The sequence below is a fragment of the Lycium barbarum genome, chromosome 12, assembly GCF_019175385.1.
Source record: "Lycium barbarum isolate Lr01 chromosome 12, ASM1917538v2, whole genome shotgun sequence".
In the NCBI taxonomy this organism is placed as follows: Eukaryota; Viridiplantae; Streptophyta; class Magnoliopsida; order Solanales; family Solanaceae; genus Lycium; species Lycium barbarum.
In genome coordinates, this window is record NC_083348.1 from 82,121,064 (window position 1) to 82,141,506 (window position 20,443).

Consider the following 20,443-nt stretch of genomic DNA (forward strand, 5'->3'; position numbering starts at 1 on the left):
CTGTCAGCCTGTTACCTTTACTTCCCCGTTATCTATCCATTGCTGCTTGTTGTGTTGGAATTTTAAGGTTGCAGTACCCCCTCTTCTCGAAGGTTTGGCCTCGTTCCAATGGTGGCATATGAGGACATTTTTCTTAAGGTTGCAGTACACTTCTCTCTTCTTCTTTTCCTCTTGGCTACTTATTATGGTTTGAGTTATTTTTCTGTTTGTCGGTATTTTTCTTAAGTTCGCAATGCTAAGGTGGATTTCATAACTGAAAAGTGATAAGATATCACCGCTTTCTTTGAGTCTAAAAGGTCAGATTTTTAACTTCTCCTTTGGTCTTTATAGAGAACACATAATATTGGTTTGTGTTGTGGCGCAATGCTTGAGTAACTATGTTTTAGGACTTAATTACTGACTTATTGAATATGGCATGACAGAAATATAGATTCTTCGGAGTTTAGAATCTCTGTTAAAGTTATTAATAAAGGTATGCATTATGCCTTAGAATACATGTCTATAGGTGTTGATCGTGTTCGTTTCCTTTGAACTTGAATGCCGATAAAGATGGCTGAATACAGTCTATGAATTACTTCGATTGAATCTTTGTATATGTAAAACCATTATTCTAAGAAGTTATGTGATAGAACTTTTCTGTATCTCTATAGGATAAATTTGCATTGGATGTTGCCTGATTGGAATTAAAGGTAATTGTTTAGTCTTCATACTTATAAAACTCATTAGCTTAAGACACTGATTATTTTTTCTTATAATCCCAGCTAGACTTTTATTAGCAAATAGAAATCTTGGCTGTTATGTTACAGAATTATGTTTAATAGAAAGCATGTTACTTAGGAGTCATTCAGAGTTCTTTTATTTATAACATGCAAAATAACATGCTCATGGTACCTTTCTTTTATATGAATAGCAAACTATGAATCATTAAATAGTGCATTCATTTTATGCTTAGCTTCCTGATTAGTAATTAATTGATATGTAATCCAAACTTTATCATTTTTTTTATCTTACAATAGAATCAGAGTCTTGAGTTTTCTTAAAGTTGTTAGTATGTAAATTTCCTGATTGTAATCAGCTTCGTTATGAATGTATTGCCAAGTCCTGTCTTAAATAGACAAACATGAATTTGTTGCCAAGTGAGAGCTTTTTTAAATAAAGTGAGATAAAGTGGTATCTTCTAAATTGATAAATATGGAGTTCCATGGGTAGTTGTGAATGACCTTTTCTCCTTTATAGTATTTTTAAAAAGAAACGTCAAGCATAATTTATATATCTTGTCTAATTGTTTTTATCTCCAAATATGTAGCTTGCAAGTTTTATTGATAAAAAACATCAGTTGAATCAAGAGTATCCCAGGTACTGTATATTTATATACACGATTCATTAAGTTTCTTGACATTCAAGTGGAAGATACTTGCTATTCTATGGAGGGATAAAGCACTTCAATCTAGATTTTTCATTAAGACTCCTAGGATAGAATCCAAGTAGATATTTGAAACAACTGCGGGTTTTTGGAAGTTCAACTGCTATTTTGAAGTCAATATGATTCATCTTTTATTTATTTTATGATACCTTCTGTCTCTACAAATTTGCAAAGTTAAGTATGAATATTTGTTGTGTTATATCCCGTATTTTCGTACGATGAATTATTCATAAGCTGAGGCGGGGTTCACATGTCGAGATTTTTTTTTTAGAACATATGAAAAGTTATATGAATAATATATGCGAAGTTAAACACAACCCAAGAAGGACCCTTGAGCCAAATCAAAGTGAAAGCCCTCCAAAATAATATTTTTAAGATACGTTTTCGGGTGATTTGATTTCGGGAGGTCATAACCTTATCGTCCTTTGGGAATTTGGGAAAACTCCCAGAATGAAAGTTGTAGATAATTGAAATAGCTTTCCAACCATAGGTCGTGAGTCTTCATGTGACATCGGGATAAGGAGATATGGACATTTTAAGGCAGAAAGGTCAAGCTGGGCAATGAATTCGGCCCAACCCGATTCCAAGTCGGGTCAGCCCATTTTCTTTGCCATTTAATGAAAAAATTCGGCCTTCTCTTCATTTTCATACCTCAAAAAAACCCAGAAATTTCAGAGGTAGAGAGAGAGAGGAGAGATAGAGAAAGAAACCAAATTTTGACCACAATCTAAGCCCCGAATCGCGAAGCTCCTGAAGAGAAAAGTGTTGTACGTCGCGTTGCCTTCAATTTGAGCTAAAAATCAGCCAAGAAAGAGAGGGTGGAAGTGGTTGCTGCATAATTAAGGTAAGATTAAGGTCCATTTTTCATTGTTAACAAGTTTATTTAGAGTTTTAACGGATTAGAACGGAGAAAATAGCATTATAAACTCGTTTGTTGTTTTGTTGGGATTTATGGATTAAGGGGCTGTTTTAGGTGGATTAAATGGATGAAATTAGCTGAGTTATGATGTATAATAATTGTTGACATTGTTGTTGAAGTTGTTGATAAGTTGTTGTTCTTGAATTTGGGAGAATAAAGCGTATAAAGATATTGTATACAAAGCGTATACCGGGCTGTTTTGTGCCGATATTTGGGGCTGTTTTATGTAATTTTCGTGACTGTTTATTGACAATATTTTGGGGCTGTTTTATATAATTTTCGTGGCTGTTTTATGACAAAATTTTGGGGCTATTTTATGTAATTTTTGTGGCTGTTTTGTGACTATATTTTGGAGCTGTTTGGTATAATATTTGTGGCTGTTTTGCGATGATATTTTGGGGACTGTTTTATGGTCGTTATGGACTGTTTTGTAGGCTGGAATATCGGGGGATTGACTGTAGTTGTTGTTGTTATATTATGGATATACGGAAATAAAAAAGTGTATACAAGCATTGGCATCCGAATGTATATTGGGCTGTTTTGGGAGTAATTTAAGAATGGATTTAAGTCTAGTTTGATATGAAATTGTTGGTATTGTTGTTGTTGGTATTTTGATTGATGTTTGGCTAAGTTGGAATTTCGAGGATTATTAAGTTTACAGGGGAAATGCTGCCCAATTTTCTCTAGAATTTACGACGCGTCCTTATAATCTATTAACTAATGTTAATATGAATTCTCCCGTGAAGGTAACGACGTGACATTGGAGGAGAGCAAGTGAACGATAACATAGCTAAACGACAAAGGTATGTGAGGCTAGTCCTTTCTTTCAAATGGCATGAATCCTATAGCATAAGTTCTTTTCCTCTTCATGAGTTCCTATTTTCCGGAAAGCTAGAAGCCTAAGTCCATAAATGTCTATATAAGATAAGAGATATGATATGATGATGCCATATTGATAATGATGCTATTTATTGCTTACACTCACCTTATGTACTAATTCCTTCAAGGTGAGGCAGAATGTCAATAATTGCTCCATAATGAAATCGGGGGATCACGACCTTACGTCACCCCGATAGAGTATAGTTGATCTTGAGTCTTATGCATGTACTATGATAAGCATATTATTACAAGTATTTTTTATGAGCATGTCATGATCATATTACACCGCGCCTAGTTGGCCGGGCAGTCACCGCCAAGGCGGGCAGCTATACGGATACACCATGACCTTTTGGCATGGGCAGACACCACTAGTGGGCGGCATGAGATGGTACCCCGGACGCGGGCTAATGTTATTGATTATTACACCGTTCCGATATGGACGGGCAGCTTGCATATTATGCATATATGAGATTATGATGAGTATGAGTAAGACAGCATGCATTACTTCTTTTATGATTGTCATTCAGATTCAGATGTTTCATATTGATGTTCACATTATATTATCACTGTCTTTCTTCATTGTTTATGCCTCTCATACTCAGTACAATGTTCGTACTGACGTCCGTTTTCTTTGGACGCTGTGTTCATGCCCACAGGTAGACAGGAAGGTGAGCTTGGTCCAGACCCTTAGTAGCTGTCAACTGATCGAGAGCACTCCATTGTCCGGAGGTGCTTATGGTTCTTCTTTTGGTATATATGCATATTTTGGGCATGACGGAGTCTTGTTCCGTCTATATGTTTAGTATGTCAGTAGAGGCTCGTAGATACGCAGTGTGGGTCAGATGGTCTCGCAAGATGTTATTATTATGTATATGTTATTTTGATGACCGAGAGGCAAATGTATATAAGTATTTATGTTTTTATATAAAATATGATTTTCCTACAATTCGTGTATAAAATTGGTAAAAAGGCATTAAATGAGTAAGATGAGTATTAGAACGAGTGGTGCTCGGTGGCTAGCCCCGGGTACCCGTCACGGCCCCTAGCTGGGTCGTGACATGTTGCTTCTAGTCATTCTTTATACTTACCAAAACAATAATAATGTATTTTTTGTACTATATTAGACTATTAACATTGTATCCTTCAATTTCAGAACGAATTTCAACAACACTCTGAGGAGTTTCGAGCTACTCAGCCAAGTAGCACACCGATGACCGACGAGGTAATACAGCAATAGTGGATTGAGAAGGTTGCTCCCCCAACAAGGCATGGGACAGTTTATGGGATGCCTAATGAAGCCTTTCGTCGATACCCGTCGGCCCTTAAAGTCGTAGGTGCTGATGATGATGGGGCAGTTGATCCTAAGGAGTATGAAGCTATGAAGCATCAAGTTGACCTACTAAGAAGAACACTTAATTCCTCGGAGGCCAGGATGTTGGGTATGCAAGCCCAAATTAACACCAAACATTGACCTTTTGGATTAGTGTGCTTTTGGATTCTAATTCGGCTATGTTTAAATGGATATGTATATTATGTTTAAGAGTTTGAATGTAGTTTTAATTCGAATTAAAAGTACTTTTAATTTTAAGATGTTTAAGTGTTTGAATGGACAATATTTAAGTGTTCAAGTGTTTGAACATTGTTTATGGTTGTTGTGTTGCATTGTTGATGAATTGGATGACTGTTTTTGTTGATGAATTTGGTTATTTGACAATTGGCAGGTGGGATGTCAAAAACAAGCAATTAGCCCAGATATTTCACAATTTCGACCACATGTGGTCGAAATTGTACCCAGAAAAATACAATTTCGACCACGTGTGGTCGAAATTTAGCAATATGGTTGCCAGATTTCGACCACATGTGGTCGAAAATCTGGGCCCAATTTACAATTTCGACCACATGTGGTCGAAATTGTGAATTTTTTTTTATATTTAAATATAAATAGTGTTTTCGACCACACGTAGTCGAAAAAGTTAAATATATAATTTAATATAAAAATATTTTTTCGACCACATGTGGTCGAAAATAATTTTCCCTTAATTTCGGTAGAATGTGGTTGCGACCACGTGTGGTCGAAAAAAAAATTCGACCTACCTGTTAGCGACCTACGCGTGTGGTCGAAAAATTGGTCGAAATAAAGGCCTTTTCGACCTCGTGTGGTCGAAATTTTTGGTCGAAAATCTCGATTTTTTTAGTAGTGTCGGTTTTTTTAATCATCAAGTATTCAGAGTTTATGAATTCGATTGATTTAGATTCGTGTCACATGTGGTTTGTTTAAGAATAAAGTGTTTGTTAGAAAAATAGGTAAACATAATGGAAGAAGAAATGACTTTGAGGCGTGGAAGAATCGACTTTCCTTAAAAAGATATTGCCCGTATACAAATTTGAGAAAATACAAACAATTTCCTTCAGGATACAACAAAACCTATGTTTATACCTGCATATTTTTCTATATGCTACTTCAAGAGTGTCCTTATATTTATAGAATTTAAGAGATGACTTTTCAGAATAGTCATGCCCTTTCACGAACGGATGTGTCTATTCACTTTAAGACCTCTTATATTACAAACTATCTAACAGTGTTCCCTATCAGAATTTTTCAAATCTCAAAGCTCGAACTAAGACATCTGGTTAAATGTGGAGGGATCTCATCTGTAACTAATATCATAATAAAGTATTTCACATATGCGTCTATTTAATTCTTTTCTGAAGTTGTGAAACTTATATTGATTTATGTTTTATTTGTGGTTGTTAATATCATAGTAAGGTATTTCGCATTTGAGTGTAAATACCCTCAGTGGTTTCACATTAATCAACTGCTGAAAAAGAGGAACATAAAATTTTCTCATTGGAATGAGAAGACGATGGAATAGACCAAGTGAAAAGCCAAAATTGCAGTCAAAATTGAAAGACCAAAGACTTTGTGGACCTGGGTAGATTTGGAACTTTCTTACGCGCTAAACGAAAGTTAACCTTACTTTCACACGCTATTAATTTGGACAATCATGGAATGCTTTTCCCAATTCGTAATCAATAATTTCTTAAAATAAAAAAAGTAAGGGTTATAAATTAATTGGATCCTGCCAAGGCTTTTCTTTAAGACCAAGGCTTTTCTTTAAGACCAGACGATGCTCAACATAAAAAATGGCACCACATTTTTTTTAGTCTATCTAAAAAGGAATGATATATTTTTATGTTTAGAAATCATTTAACATGAAAGTTCCCCTTTTACCTTTAATGAAATGATTTAAATCCACACAAATTTCAAAGATTTTTTTTTTAAACTTCGTGCCTAGTCAAACTATGTCACATTAATTAGGAAAGAGAGAGTACCTTTTAGTAATACTAATATTAATACCCACGCGATGCGCAGTCGATATAAAGAAAATTAATCACAAAAAGTATGACTACTTATTTGTTTGGCATATTAAATTATTATTGTTAGTACACAAACTATTAGCTATATATGATCATCTACAATATTAGCTTTACTTAGAATATTGTCTATCAATATTTTAAATTCAATTTTTTTAACTTTCTATTTTTTTTCCTTTTCCTTTTCTCTAAATAAAGTGAATACTAAACAGATTATTTAGTCTTATTACGTTGCGTACTAATATTGACCAAAAATTATAGGTTGGGAAAACATTACGTAATTACTATCTTCCATAATATTTTGTATATCTTAAATTACTAATTCTTCTCCCTTTGGGTGTATACAAATAATTAAAGCAATAATTTAATCTTCATACTAATTTTAACCTTGCATGTTTATATATGAGAGAATTCATATTTTATATTCTACCAATCAAATTAACAACTTAAATCACTTAATACTGCTTATTTCTAATTGGAGTTTGCTGTATTGGGTCCACTACCACAATTATGATCAATTTTTTTTTTTCAAGTTTAGTGAACTTCTGCTCGTACTACTCCAAACTGCTCCTTTTTTCTCCAATAACACAGAGTAAAAGGTGATTGTTATACATAATTGAACACATAATAAAATGAAATGGTAAAGCAGAACGAAGATCGCATCCATAATTATCGTACCATAAAAAATTCGTGTAATATTGAAATTAAAAAAGATTATAAAAGATCTTGAAGAAATCTATTTGAGGGCAAGGCATACCACAAGTTCTAACTACAACAACAAAAGCCATCCAAATACAAATTACTCCTGCCATAAATGATCTACAAAAATATCAGAAATTAAGATTAATTTCATAGAAGATTTATGTAATCAAACAAAAAAAGAAGCAAATAATTATATCTTTCGATTCAAACTCAATTTAGTCTATATGTGTACATGATTTGGAAGAAAAATCTTGAAGAAGTAGAAAGTGGTGGAGAAATAAACCAGGAATAATAATTTTTTTTGTGCTAAGAGATGCATTCTAATTTGTTATTTTATATAAAGAGAATATTTTCAATGCTGCAAGAATGAAGATAGGAGTAGTTTAAAAAACTGATTATGAGGGGGAATGAGGGAAGTGGGAGTAGTTTAAAAAATTAATTGTGGATTGCCAGTTTTAATTTTTAACTACTGTAGGAGATAAAAACTGATCATGTAGTTATAAAGGAGGAGTAGTTGCTACAAAAAAGGAGTAAAAAAACGTGATTCTTTTTTCATTATCCGGAGTTTGCATTCTTTTACCCTTCAAAGTTCTCAGATTATTTTTTAGTATTATTTATTTTATTTTCTAAATTAATTTAGATGGATACAAGAACTCTGATAAGATTTACAGTTTATACAAATTTAATGCAAAGTGAAATTCTAACCACTTTGCAACTCCAATGCCTTCGTTTTGAATAGCATACAATTGTTTCATTTTCTGTAAGTTCTCTAATTGATATTCAATATCTATATTAAAATTATAAATACTATTTCATCTCTTTAATTAATTTGGTGAGAATTTAAGATTAAATAATTCTAAACATTTGAACAATTAATATATTGATTTTCTTTAAAAAAAATTATGTAAAATTTTCTATAATTGATAATAACAATTTATTTTTTTGATTATGTAACTTATAACCGATAATGAACACATCCCTTAAATCAAGCTTTATGTTCCTAAAAAATAGAAAAGAAATCGTATCCTTCTTTTCTGAATTGGTAGTTAATTTTTTTTTCATATTTGTATTTTAAAATATTTTTTGACACTTGACATCATAAGGTGATTACACTTGGCATTCTCACAACGTTTTGCCTCTCTTATTATATATAGATAGATAATTATGGAATTTTTATTATAGAAAGTATTATAATTCAATTAATTGAAAATATCAATAAATTATTTTATTTAGTCCGCTTCTCCCATATATGACTTTCCTAGTTTGGTTCTCCAATTGAAAGATTTGAAATATACTTTCTCCTACCGAGTTTCATGCCATCATCTCTTTCTACTCAACAACACTGAAAAGCGCTTTCATGTGTCAGCATCTGCTCTAGTCTTAAATTTTTTAAGTATAGACTAACTTCATCATTTTAAGAAAATATGTGTATACGTTTCTTCACAGTTTATATTTCATCTTCTTGATGTTATTCCTCATTATTTGTGTGAGACGTATGTGTCTAAACTTATACCCAAAGGTATAAGTTTTAAATCTTTTGATTTTATGAGTTCTTTAGCGGTTTTTTTGTTCAATTTAAATCATTATTTCTTTTTTTCTGAATTTCTCTTCTTTAAATTTTCTCTAAGCGTACCTTACCATTTTCTGAACTTATTATCATTATTTAAATGTCCTATTTTATTTTATTTTGTTGTTGCAATTGTCTTTTACTTCTTCACGTGGATCCCACCTTAATTTTTTTTTAATCTCCACTATTATAGAAGAGTGGGCCCCAGCTTTTTAAAAAAAAAAATTCTAATATTATAGAAGAGTCACTACTAAAAAACTGTCAAAAATCGACGGACAAAAAATCGCCGCACTGTGTCGGTTTAAAAAACCGACGGACAACCGACTCCCTGCATCGGTTTTTTACATTTCTAATTTTTTTAATTAGAAAACCGACGGACGACGTCAGTTTTTTTGGCAGAATTTTAAAAATATATATCCGCAAAAAAAAACCGACGTCGCACGTCGGTTTTATTAAAAATAATAATAATAATTAATATAAAACCGACGGACGACGTCGGTTTTATTTTTAAAAATATTTTAAATTTGTTATGCTTTTTGTTGGATTGTGCTTTTTGTTAAGTTAGAATTGTTAAGTTATAGTATTTCTATAACCTCAATACTAAAATGTAGATTTTATTTCTCTAGATTTACTTTTCAATTTTTTGAATTGGTTGAAATTGTGTTTTTCAAAGTTAGAATTATTAGGTTATGTTAGGATTATTAAGTTATAATATTTCTATAACCTCAGAACTAAAATGTAGACTTTATTTGACTAGATTTACTTTTCAATTTTTAGAATTAAAGTTAGAATCCATAAGTTATTAAAGTTAGAATTGTTATTGAGAATTCAAAGTTAGAATTGGTTGGGATTGTGCTTTTCAAAATTATATTAAAGTTAGAATTTGTAAATTATTAAAGTTAGAATTGTTATTGAGAATTCAAAGTTAGAAGTAGTTGGGATTGTGTTGTCTTAAGTTATATTTTAAGTTAGAATTCTTAAGTCATAATATATTTCTATAGCCTCAATAATTTATAGGTATATTTTTGTAGATGGATCGTATGTGGATGTATAATATGAATAATAGTAATCGTTTACTTGATAATAATACAATTCTATACTTGTTAAATTTTTAGCTACGATCAATATATCATGATTTAGTTATTAATTTTATGTATGCAGATGTCATCAGGTGGTAGTGATGAAAGTAGAGGTAGAGGTAGAGGTAGAGGTAGAAGTAGAGCTGGAGGTACTAGTAAGAGAAAAGATAAGAGACCTATAGATCCTACAGCTACTAGTAGTCAGTCCATTCCGTCCGCTCCACATATGCAGTCTACTCCGTTTCCTTTTTTTATGCCTGGCTCTTCTATACAGGCCCAGTCTGGTCAGTGGGTCTTTCAGTCGGCATCACCTCAGCCGGCATCATTTACCTATCCTACTTCTATACCTATACCTATGTATTGCCCACCATATGGCAGATCTCCTATCATATCGGCCACTTTGTCTCATTCTCCTTCTCTAAATGGTACATCTCCAAGTTTATCTAATTTGCACCTTAGACATAGCAGCTCTGAGCCTGAGTCACTGCCATCCAACCAGTCTCAAACCCATCTTCGTCCTCCTGCACCTGCTCCTGCACCTGCACCTGCACCGGCTCCTATACATGCACCGATATATCATGGTTTACATCCGGGAGATAGAGATACGATGGGTCAAATTTTCATCGTGCCTGAGGGAGCCGGGTAATATTGTCTTTTATTAAGTTTTCCTAAAGTTTTTTTTCATCTTAATCTAATATGCATTAAATTCTTTAACTGCAGGTTCTATCCAGATCACGACACTACAAAAGTCTTGCTGGATGTTATTCGGAGGCTTTATGGTGATCATTTTTATACTTCATGGGGTGAAATCCCATATGATACTCGACAGGCTATGTTTAGAGAGTTTAATGTATGCATCTTACTAAACATTTCATAACTTGAATTTACTTTTATATAAATCATCTAACATTAGCTATTTGATTTGCAGATGTATTGTACATGGGATCCAATGGACAATGATAGGGTTGCTGCAAACTTTGAGAGGAAGAGGAGTGCAAGGTTTTCTAATTGGTTTTCGAGGGCTAGAAGGTATATGAAGATGCCCCAATGGCTAAATGCTGAACAATGGGAGAAACTTAAGGCATATTGGCGAACTCCTGAGTTTATCGCCAAGTCTGAGCAGGCAAAGGCTGCCCGTGCATCCCAGAAAGGTGGCTCTTTGCACACTGCGGGTGCAAGAAGTCAGGGGCACGTGGCTAGAACAATGGTAAGTAATTTTATACTTTTAAAGTTACCTACGATCAATATATCATTATTGAGTTATTAATTTTATGTTTAATTTTTTTTTTTTTTTTTGCAGAAAAAAGCTACGGGGCAGATGCCAACTCAGGATCATCTATTCCTAAAGACCCACACAAAAAAAAAAAAAAAAAAAAAGTAGGAGTCGGATCCGACCGTATGGGTTTAGGACAGGGCTCGTAATTCCTATGTAAGTGATAATTTTATTATTTAAGTAATTATATATAAGTTTAATTATGATATATTCGTTATATACTAAGTTTCATTTTTTAATATATAGACGCAATATGGATAATGTGAACCAGTACAGCCAAACTCAGATTGAGCATCCGAGCCGTACTCCATCGGAATTAGAGATAGATTTTTGGTGTAGAGTAGTTAGGGGAGTACAAAAGGGTAGAGCGTACGGTCTAGGCCCAAGGAACAACTTAAGTCGCCTTCGGTCAGGATTGCGAGGTGAAGGGTCTTCTCGACAAACAGAGGGAGTTGATAGTGTTCAGGTCGTAGCTATGGCGCAGCAAATTGCTGAACTTTATAGGAAATTAGCTGAGACTGAGGCAAAAAGAGTTGAGGAAAGTAACACCATGAAAGCGAGCTTTGAATCGCTCATGGCACAAGTTAAAAGCCATATTGCATGTGGACAATTTGGTGTGCCCCCTTCTCCCGCCCCCTCCGACCCAGAAGATGATGATGACTGTGATTACGTAGCCCGGACACCGGATGATCAGTTGTAGTAGTTTGGATTTAATAATGGACTTATGTTAAAACTAGTTAATGGTACTTTTGGTTGGACATTTAAATATTTCTGAACTTTGAAGGTCTATTTAGATCGTATTTGATGTGTTTAGATAGTGTTTGATGTGTTTTATTATTACTTAGGGTGATTTTATGTGTTGTAGCTCTTTTAGAATTGATTTGGAGCGTTTTAATGCTAGTTTGAGCAGCTTTTGGTACTGGTTTCTGTGCAGGTGTGGCTGCAGAAAATGCATGAATTGCATGCAGGAAATTTTCCAGAAAACCGACTCAATCCGTTGGTTTTCTGGAAATCAATTTTGGAAAAAATCGACGGAAAACCGATTCAGTCCGTTGGTTTTTTGGAAATAAATTCTTAAATTTTATGAAAAAACCGACGCACTGTGTCGGTTTTTTATTTAAAATAATTAAAATATATATATTGTTTTTATATAAGATCAAAAATCGACTCAGTCCATCGGTTTTTTTATTTTTTATTATTTTTTAAAATTATTGGATAAAACCCGACGGACTACGTAACCGACGCTGTCCGTCGGTTTTCAAAAAGCGAGGCTATGTAAACCGACAGACCGTAAAGAGTCGGTTTCCCGTCGGTTTCATTAAAAAAACCGATGCGGGCCGTCGGTTTTCGTCGTCGGTTTTTTCCCTTTTTTTTAGTAGTGAGTAAGCCCCACCTTATTTTTTTTTTTAATTTACTATTATAGAAGACCGTTTATATTTCGTCTTCTTGATGTTATTCCTCATTATTTGTGTGAGACGTATGTGTCTAAACTTATACCAAAGGTATAAGTTTTAAATCTTTTGGTTTTATGATTTCTTTAGCGATTTTTGTGTTCCATTTAAATCGTGATTTCTTTTTTCCTGAATTTCTCTTCTTTAAATTTTTTCTAAGCGTACCTTTACCATTTTTAGAACTTATTGTCATTATTTAAATATCCTTTTTTTTTTTGCAATTGTCTACTACTTATTCACGTGGACCCCATCTTAATTTTTTTAATTTTTTTCTCCTATATTAGAAGTGTGGGTTGACTTTTTTTTTTTTTAGTTTTTTTACTATTATAGAAGAGTGGATCCCACCTTAAACTTTTTTAATTTTTTTTACTATATTAAAAGAGTGAGCCCCACCTAAATTTTTTTTCTACCGTATAGAAATGTGGGTTAAAAGAGCCAGGATCGTCGACATGGGTGCTTTAGCATCATTTCAACTTTGTCTTGGGGCAATTTTGACTTTAGACAATACTTATATGTACGTGTCTATGAACAAAACTGAGATTTGATTTAGCTGCTTACGTGTCCTCTTCTTAAAAATAGCCTGTTCACTTTTATCTAAACCCTCCACTTTGTTTCTCTTTCCTCTTTTCTGTCATGTTCATCATCTCTCATCTCTGCTTTAGGTTATTCATCTTTGCGGACTTGATCAATTTACATTCAGTTTCTTTTATCTGCTATTGATTGATTTGGTTAAATTTTATCGGGTTTTTGGTTATTTGTTAATGGGTTATATATATTTTTCGATGTCAATGAATATGCATCCAGACTGGTTACCGTACACATTGATTCCTCATTCCTATTTCTGTCTTTTCTTATTCTATTTTTTCATTAAGTTTGTTCTCTTCATTCTTGGTTTTTGGCGTTTTAACGCATTTGAAATTTCATGTATTTCTCAAAGTTTCCCGTAAAATTCTAACGTTTTCTCTGTTTTATCTTATTTTTTGGCATATCTTCCTGTACCGCGTTCATTCCTCTATTGTCACAGCTAACTTACAGCGTGCCAAGAAAAAGAGTGTGTGTAATCGAAGAAATATCTGCAGTATTAGGTATATTTAGTTTCATTCATACTCAATACTGATTTTTGCTTTACTTCCCCCTTCAGTATTTGATCTCTCTCTTGGAAATATCGAGGAAGCTTTGTAGGATAGTGCCTCTAACCTTATCCATTTTCCGTACACGGACAAAGGAAAATGCTATCTGTATACGGTAAAAACCGAATATAAGGCAAACCGATGGAACGAGGAACCGGAGGAAGAAATGAGAATGTGCCAGATACTATTCGCCCTTGACCGGGGTAATGCTTGGGCCGGAGCTGAGCGAGGGCACCAACTGATCTGCCTTCTGCGTCGTTGAAACGGCCAAGCCCGGTGACCCGAGCATTCATGGCCGTTGGTCCGTATAGCTATCGGTCCGAGTAGCCGTTGGTCCGTGTGGCCGTTGCACGCGGGCCACGCGCCAGTAGCGTCCTGTCATGGTCAACTACCCACCATACGTGTGTCAGACGGCGCCGTCAGTCTAATCCCACCAAATCCGTGCAGAGCTGTCCTTGTTACTATTATTTTATTAGTTCACATTATATGAGACCTATGAAGGTCACACTATAAATAGAGCACATCCCCCTCCTTTGTAAGGGTTGGCTCCTTTACTTACCAAGAACATTCATAATAAAAGAGTTCATATATACAATCTCTCTCAATATCTGATTGGGCCAAGACCATTTGTTTCCATTTATATTGTGTTTATTCCATCAAATATTTAAGAGATTATCATTGTTAGCCGTTTTCTTACTACATATTCACGCGCTTATTTTACACTATCAAATATACATCAAGATCCAAGCACATATCCCATACCCGCGTACAAATTCAATTGGTTTCCCAAATTCGGGGTAAACAGTTTGGCGCCCACCGTGGGGCTAGGATAATAGTGGTCGTTGGTCTTGATTTCTATCGTATTCATCAAAATAAAAAACATCCCTGCCCGTCTTTGCGAAAACGGACTAAATGGCCGACATCGAACAATCCGGTCATGTCAATAACACCGAGATTGTGGCGAAAAACGAAGGAAGCGGACTACGGGCATTGCCAAACCCCGCTGACCCGAACCCCGTCGATTCAAGGGAGGGACTCAACCGGCAAAATACCGTGGATCAAGCGAATGCCGCCCCACCGGCCACTGATCCTCTAAATACCCACAATTCCGTTACATTGTCTCGGACCCAGGGCCGGAGAGAACCGGTCGCACCAAACGACGGTGTTAACTTACGTTTAATTTTTGAAATGTTGCAGGAACAAAGAGCGGCAATCGCCGAGCAAGGAATAACAACTGCCCAGTTGCAGAGCGGGAAAGGTGAAGCAGGGCCGGAAAAGGCAAAGGGTACTGCCAAAACTGGAAGAAACGAGGCGCGAATGGTTGAGAGCGACGACTCCGGAGCCGGCTCCTCTACCGAGGTTCTAAAGATACTCGAAACTTTGGCGAAATGGGTAGACTCAACCGAAAAGAGGGTCGAGACATACAATTCTCGGGTGGACCAGATACCGGGGGCTCCACCTTTGCTGAAGGGGCCGAATTCAAAAAGGTACATCCAAAGGCCTTTTCCTCCGAGTGCAGCCCCGAAACTGATCCCGAAGAGGTTCAAAATGCCCGATATACAGAAGTATGACGGCACAACGGATCCGCACGAGCACGTGACCTCATACACCTGTGCCATAAAGGGCAATGATATGGAGGAAGATGAGATCGAGTCAGTGTTGAAAAAATTTGGGGAAACTCTGTCGAAGGGAGCGTTGACGTGGTATTACCATCTACCCGAGCATTCAATCACTTCTTTCGAAATGCTCGCCGATGTCTTCGTAAAGGCCTATGCCGGTGCCAAAAAAATGCAGGCCCGCAAGGCCGACATCTTCCGAATAACCCAAAGGGACGATGAGTTACTGCGGGAGTTCGTCAACCGGTTCCAGAGGGAACGGATGGAGCTCCCCCCGGTTCCGGAAGAATGGGCCGCGCAAGCTTTAACAAAGGGGCTCAACATGCTAAGTTCAGCTGCTTCGGCCAAATTGAAAGAAAATTTGGTGGAATACGAGGCCGTGACATGGGCCGATGTCCATAATCGGTATGAGTCGAAGATTCGGGTGGAGGATGATCAGTTCGAGCTCTCTCCAGTCCAGTTAAAAATGGATAGAAGTTTTGAGAAACCGAGGAAGGGTTATGAAACGAAGGCCGAATCACCAAGGGAAAGGTTTCGGCCATACTCCCGCTCGGAGAGACAAAATTTCAGGTCGGAAAAGTAAAGGGAGAGCCCAAGCCACTTCTCAGGTCGAGGTAGCAAGCGGGTCGAGCGCCCGTCAAACAGCCGGGGGCTCTCGTTCAGGAGCGATGCCGGAAGTTCTACCGGCAATATGGGTCCACTGAAGATTTCGGAGTACAACTTCAACGTTAGTACTTCGGGCCTCGTCTCGGCCATCGGCCGCGTCCCGGATGTGAGATGGCCGAAACCACTAAGGTCAGATCCGGGCCAACGGGATCCGAACATGGTGTGTGAATATCACGGAACTTATGGTCACAAAACCGAGGATTGCCGCCAGTTGAGAGAAGAGGTAGCCCGGTTATTGAAAAACGGCCATATCCGAGATCTACTGAGCGAGCGAGCCAAAAATCATTACAAGGAAAGGGAAGCTCATCGAAGGGTCGAACCGGTCGAACACCAGCATACAATCAACATGATAGTTGGGGGCATTGACGCCCCTCGGGGGCCGGTAATGAAACGGACAAAGGTCTCTATTGTTCGTGAAAAGCGCATCCGAGACCACTCAACCAGGGGCTCTATTTTCTTCAATGACGCAGACGCGGAAGGCATCACTCAACCGCACAATGATGCATTGGTAATTTCTATACTTGTCTTTAAAACTAAGGTTAAATGTATTTTGGTTGACCCAGGTAACTCGGCCAACATCATCCGATGGAGAGTGGTCGAACAGCTAGGGCTGCTCGATAGAATCGTATCGGTGGCTCGGGTGCTCAGCGGGTTCAATATGGCTAGCGAAACCACGAAGGGAGAGATCTCGTTGCCCATGAACGTGGATGGCACCATTCAGCAAACGATGTTCTATGTGATCGAAGGGGACATGAAGTATGCATTATTGGGCAGACCCTGGATACATAGCATGAGGGCAGTACCCTCAACATTGCATCAGTTGTTGAAATTCCCCACCCCGGAGGGGGTGAAAACCATCCGAGGTGAGCAGCCCGCAGCAAAGGAAATGTTCGCAGTAGAGGAGGCGGCGCCCCGACCCAAGGAGCCGGCTCAAGAAAAAAGAGGTGTAACCGGAGGGGAGGTCCCCCAATAGTAACCAAAGTATACCGGGCCAGATCTGGAGCATGAAGAGGATGATTTCGGGATACCCAGATCTTTTGTCATGCTGGATGACTCGGACGCGACCAAGTCAACCGTAGAGGAGTTGGAGCAGATCATCCTGTTCGAGTACTTACCGGACAGAAAGGTATACCTGGGCACGGGGCTTACCTCGGATCTCAGACGCAAATTAATTGAGTTTCTTCGAGCTAACGCTGATTGCTTTGCATGGTCGCATATAGATATGACAGGTATATCTCTAGAAATAGCATCTCACAAGCTCAGCTTGGACGGGAATTTTCCCCCGGTGAAGCAAAAAAGGAGGCCCATGGCGGAGCCAAAACACGCCTTCGTAAAAGACGAGGTAACAAAGCTTTTAAAAATAGGTTCCATCCGGGAAGTCAAATACCCGGATTGGCTTGCTAACGTGGTGATGGTGCCCAAAAAAGGTAATAAATTGTGAATGTGTGTCGATTATAAGGATTTAAACAAGGCATGCCCGAAGGATTCATTTCCATTGCCTCACATCGATAGAATGATCGATGCGACGGCCGGACATGAAATATTAAGTTTTCTCGATGCTTACTCCAGGTATAACCAAATCCGGATGCACCCGGAAGATCAAGAGAAAACGTCCTTCATCACCCGTTATGGGACTTATTGTTATAACGTCATGCCTTTCGGATTAAAAAATGCCGGTGCAACTTACCAACGCCTAGTTAATGGAATGGTCGAAGAACAAATAGGGAAAACGATAGAAGTTTATGTTGACGATATGGTTGTTAAGTCCCTGGAAACGGAGGACCATTTAAAGCATTTGCAGGAAACCTTTGATGTGCTCCGCAGATACAACATGAAGCTCAACCCGGAGAAATGTGCCTTCGGGGTAAGGTCTGGTAAATTTATGGGTTTCATGGTGTCAAACCGGGGAATTGAAATCAATCCGGACAAGATCAAGGCCATCGAGGACATCGAGGTCGTGAACAACATAAAGGGGGTACAGAAGCTCACCGGGAGGATAGCGGCGCTGAGTCGCTTCATATTGAGGTCCTCGGACAAGAGTCACCTTTTCTTCTCTTTGCTCAGGAAGAAGAACGACTTCGTTTGGACACCGGAGTGCCAAGAAGCTCTACGAGAGTTGAAGAGGTACTTGTCTAGCCCCCCGTTGCTGCACACACCAAAGGCCGACGAGCCACTTTTCCTCTACCTAGCTGTCTCCAAAGTGGCGGTAAGTTGCGTTTTGGTCCGAGAAGAATCAGGTACGCAATTCCCTATCTATTATGTAAGTAGAACTTTGGGGGATGCAGAGACCCGTTACCCCCATTTGGAAAAGTTGGCATTAGCACTGGTAAGCGCTTCCAGAAAGCTCAAACCTTATTTTCAATGCCACCCCATATGTGTAGTAACCACTTACCCTTTGAAAAACATCATGCATAAACCGGAGTTGTCAGGTAGGTTAACGAAATGGGCTGTAGAAATTAGCGGTTACGATATCGAGTATAAACCTCGAACGACCATCAAATCCCAAATCTTGGCCGATTTTATGGCAGACTTTACCCCAGCTATGGTCCCCGAGGTTGAAAAAGAACTTTTGCTAACCTCGGGAAAGACCACGGGCACTTGGTCTCTACACACATATGGGCCTCGAACCTTAGAGGTTCCGGACTAGAGATTGTCCTTAGGACCCCGGCCGGGGATGTCATTCGACAATCCATTAGAACTGCTAAATTGACTAACAATGAATCCGATTATGAGGCTATGATTGCAGGTTTGGAATTGGCTCGAAGTATGGGAGCCAAAAAAATCGAGGCAAAGTGCGACTCGCTCTTGGTCGCAAACCAGGTGAACGGCGTATTCGAAGTCAAGGACGAACGGATGCAGAGGTACCTCAAAAAAACCCAAGTGGTGCTTCATCAATTTAAAGAATGGACCATACAACACATACCGAGGGAGCAGAACAGCGAAGCCGATGCGTTATCAAATTTGGGATCCTCGGTCGAGGGAGAGGAAATCAACCCCGGGACAACGATGCACTTGTCGAACACGGCCATAGAAAGCGGACATGCCGAAATATACACAATGGGCTTAACTTGGGATTGGCGTAACAAGTACATTGACTACTTGCGTGATGGTAAGCACCCGAGTGACCCGAAGGAATCGCGGTCACTACGGACCAAGGTCGCCCGTTTTTGCTTAGTGGACGGCCAATTGTATCGACGCTCTTTCCTCGGTCCCCTGGCTAAGTGTTTGGGCCCCGGTGAAACGGAGTACGTGATGAGAGAGGTACACGAGGGAACCTGCGGCAACCACTCCGGTGCAGAAGCTCTGGTTCGAAAAATTAGCAGAGCCGGTTATTACTGGAATCGGATGGACGAAGACGCGAAAAGTTTTGTCCGAAAATGTGGCGGGTGTCAGAAGCATGCTCCGATGATTCACTAGCCCGGGGAGTTGCTGCATTCGGTGATCTCACCTTGGCCTTTCATGAAGTGGGGAATGGACATTGTGGGTCCGCTACCTCAGGCACCAGGTAAGGCTCGTTTCATTTTGTTTATGACTGACTATTTTTCTAAGTGGGTTGAAGCGCAGGCCTTCGAAAAGATAAGAGAGAAGGAAGTCATCGACTTCATATGGGATCACATCATCTGCCGTTTTGGCATCCCCTCCGAGATAACTTGTGATAATGGTCCTCAGTTCGTGGGTGGCAAGGTCAACAATTTCCTCGAGGGATTGAAGATCAAGAAAATCGTGTCAACCCCGTATCACCCATGTGCAAACGGACAGGCAGAATCCACGAACAAAACGATAATCCAAAATCTGAGGAAAAGACTTGAAGCATTGAAGCACCATTGGAGGGAGATATTGCCGAAGGTGTTGTGGGCTTACAGAACCACATTCAAATCGAGCACGGGGGAAACCCCGTTCTCATTGGTTTACGGAGCCGAAGCCCTTATCCCCGTGGAGGTTGGCGAACCTACCCTCCGTTTCGGTATACCACCGAGGAGTCAAACGAGGAGGCCATGGCCGTAAAGCTCGACCTCACAGATGAACTACGCGAAAGCGCGTCGGTCCGCATAGCGGCCCAAAAACAGAGGATGGAGAGATACTACAACCGAAGAACCAACTTTCGGCATTTCCAAGTTGGAGATTTAGTACTTCGAAAAGTTACCTTGCACACCAAGAACCCCAATGAGGGAAAGCTGGGTCCGAACTGGGAAGGCCCGTATAAGGTAACCGGTATAACGGGCAAAGGATCGTACCAATTGGAGTCCATGGACGGGCATCGTCTGCGTAATAACTGGAACGTGGCCCATCTGAAGAGATACTACTGCTAAGGTATGGTCTCCCCGTATTCTCTTATTAACTTTTCTCTTTTGCAGGAAGTCAA

General features: G+C 38.4%; 1 long non-coding RNA gene across 1 annotated transcript; it reads left to right on the top strand.

Moving 5' to 3' along the window:
- The first annotated feature begins 637 nt into the window (after positions 1–637).
- Positions 638–4,097, top strand: LOC132625123 (uncharacterized). The gene is made up of 3 exons (XR_009576659.1): positions 638–2,267; positions 3,089–3,145; positions 3,878–4,097. It is a non-coding gene; the product is annotated as an uncharacterized LOC132625123 (long non-coding RNA).
- Positions 4,098–20,443: the final 16,346 nt, after the last annotated feature.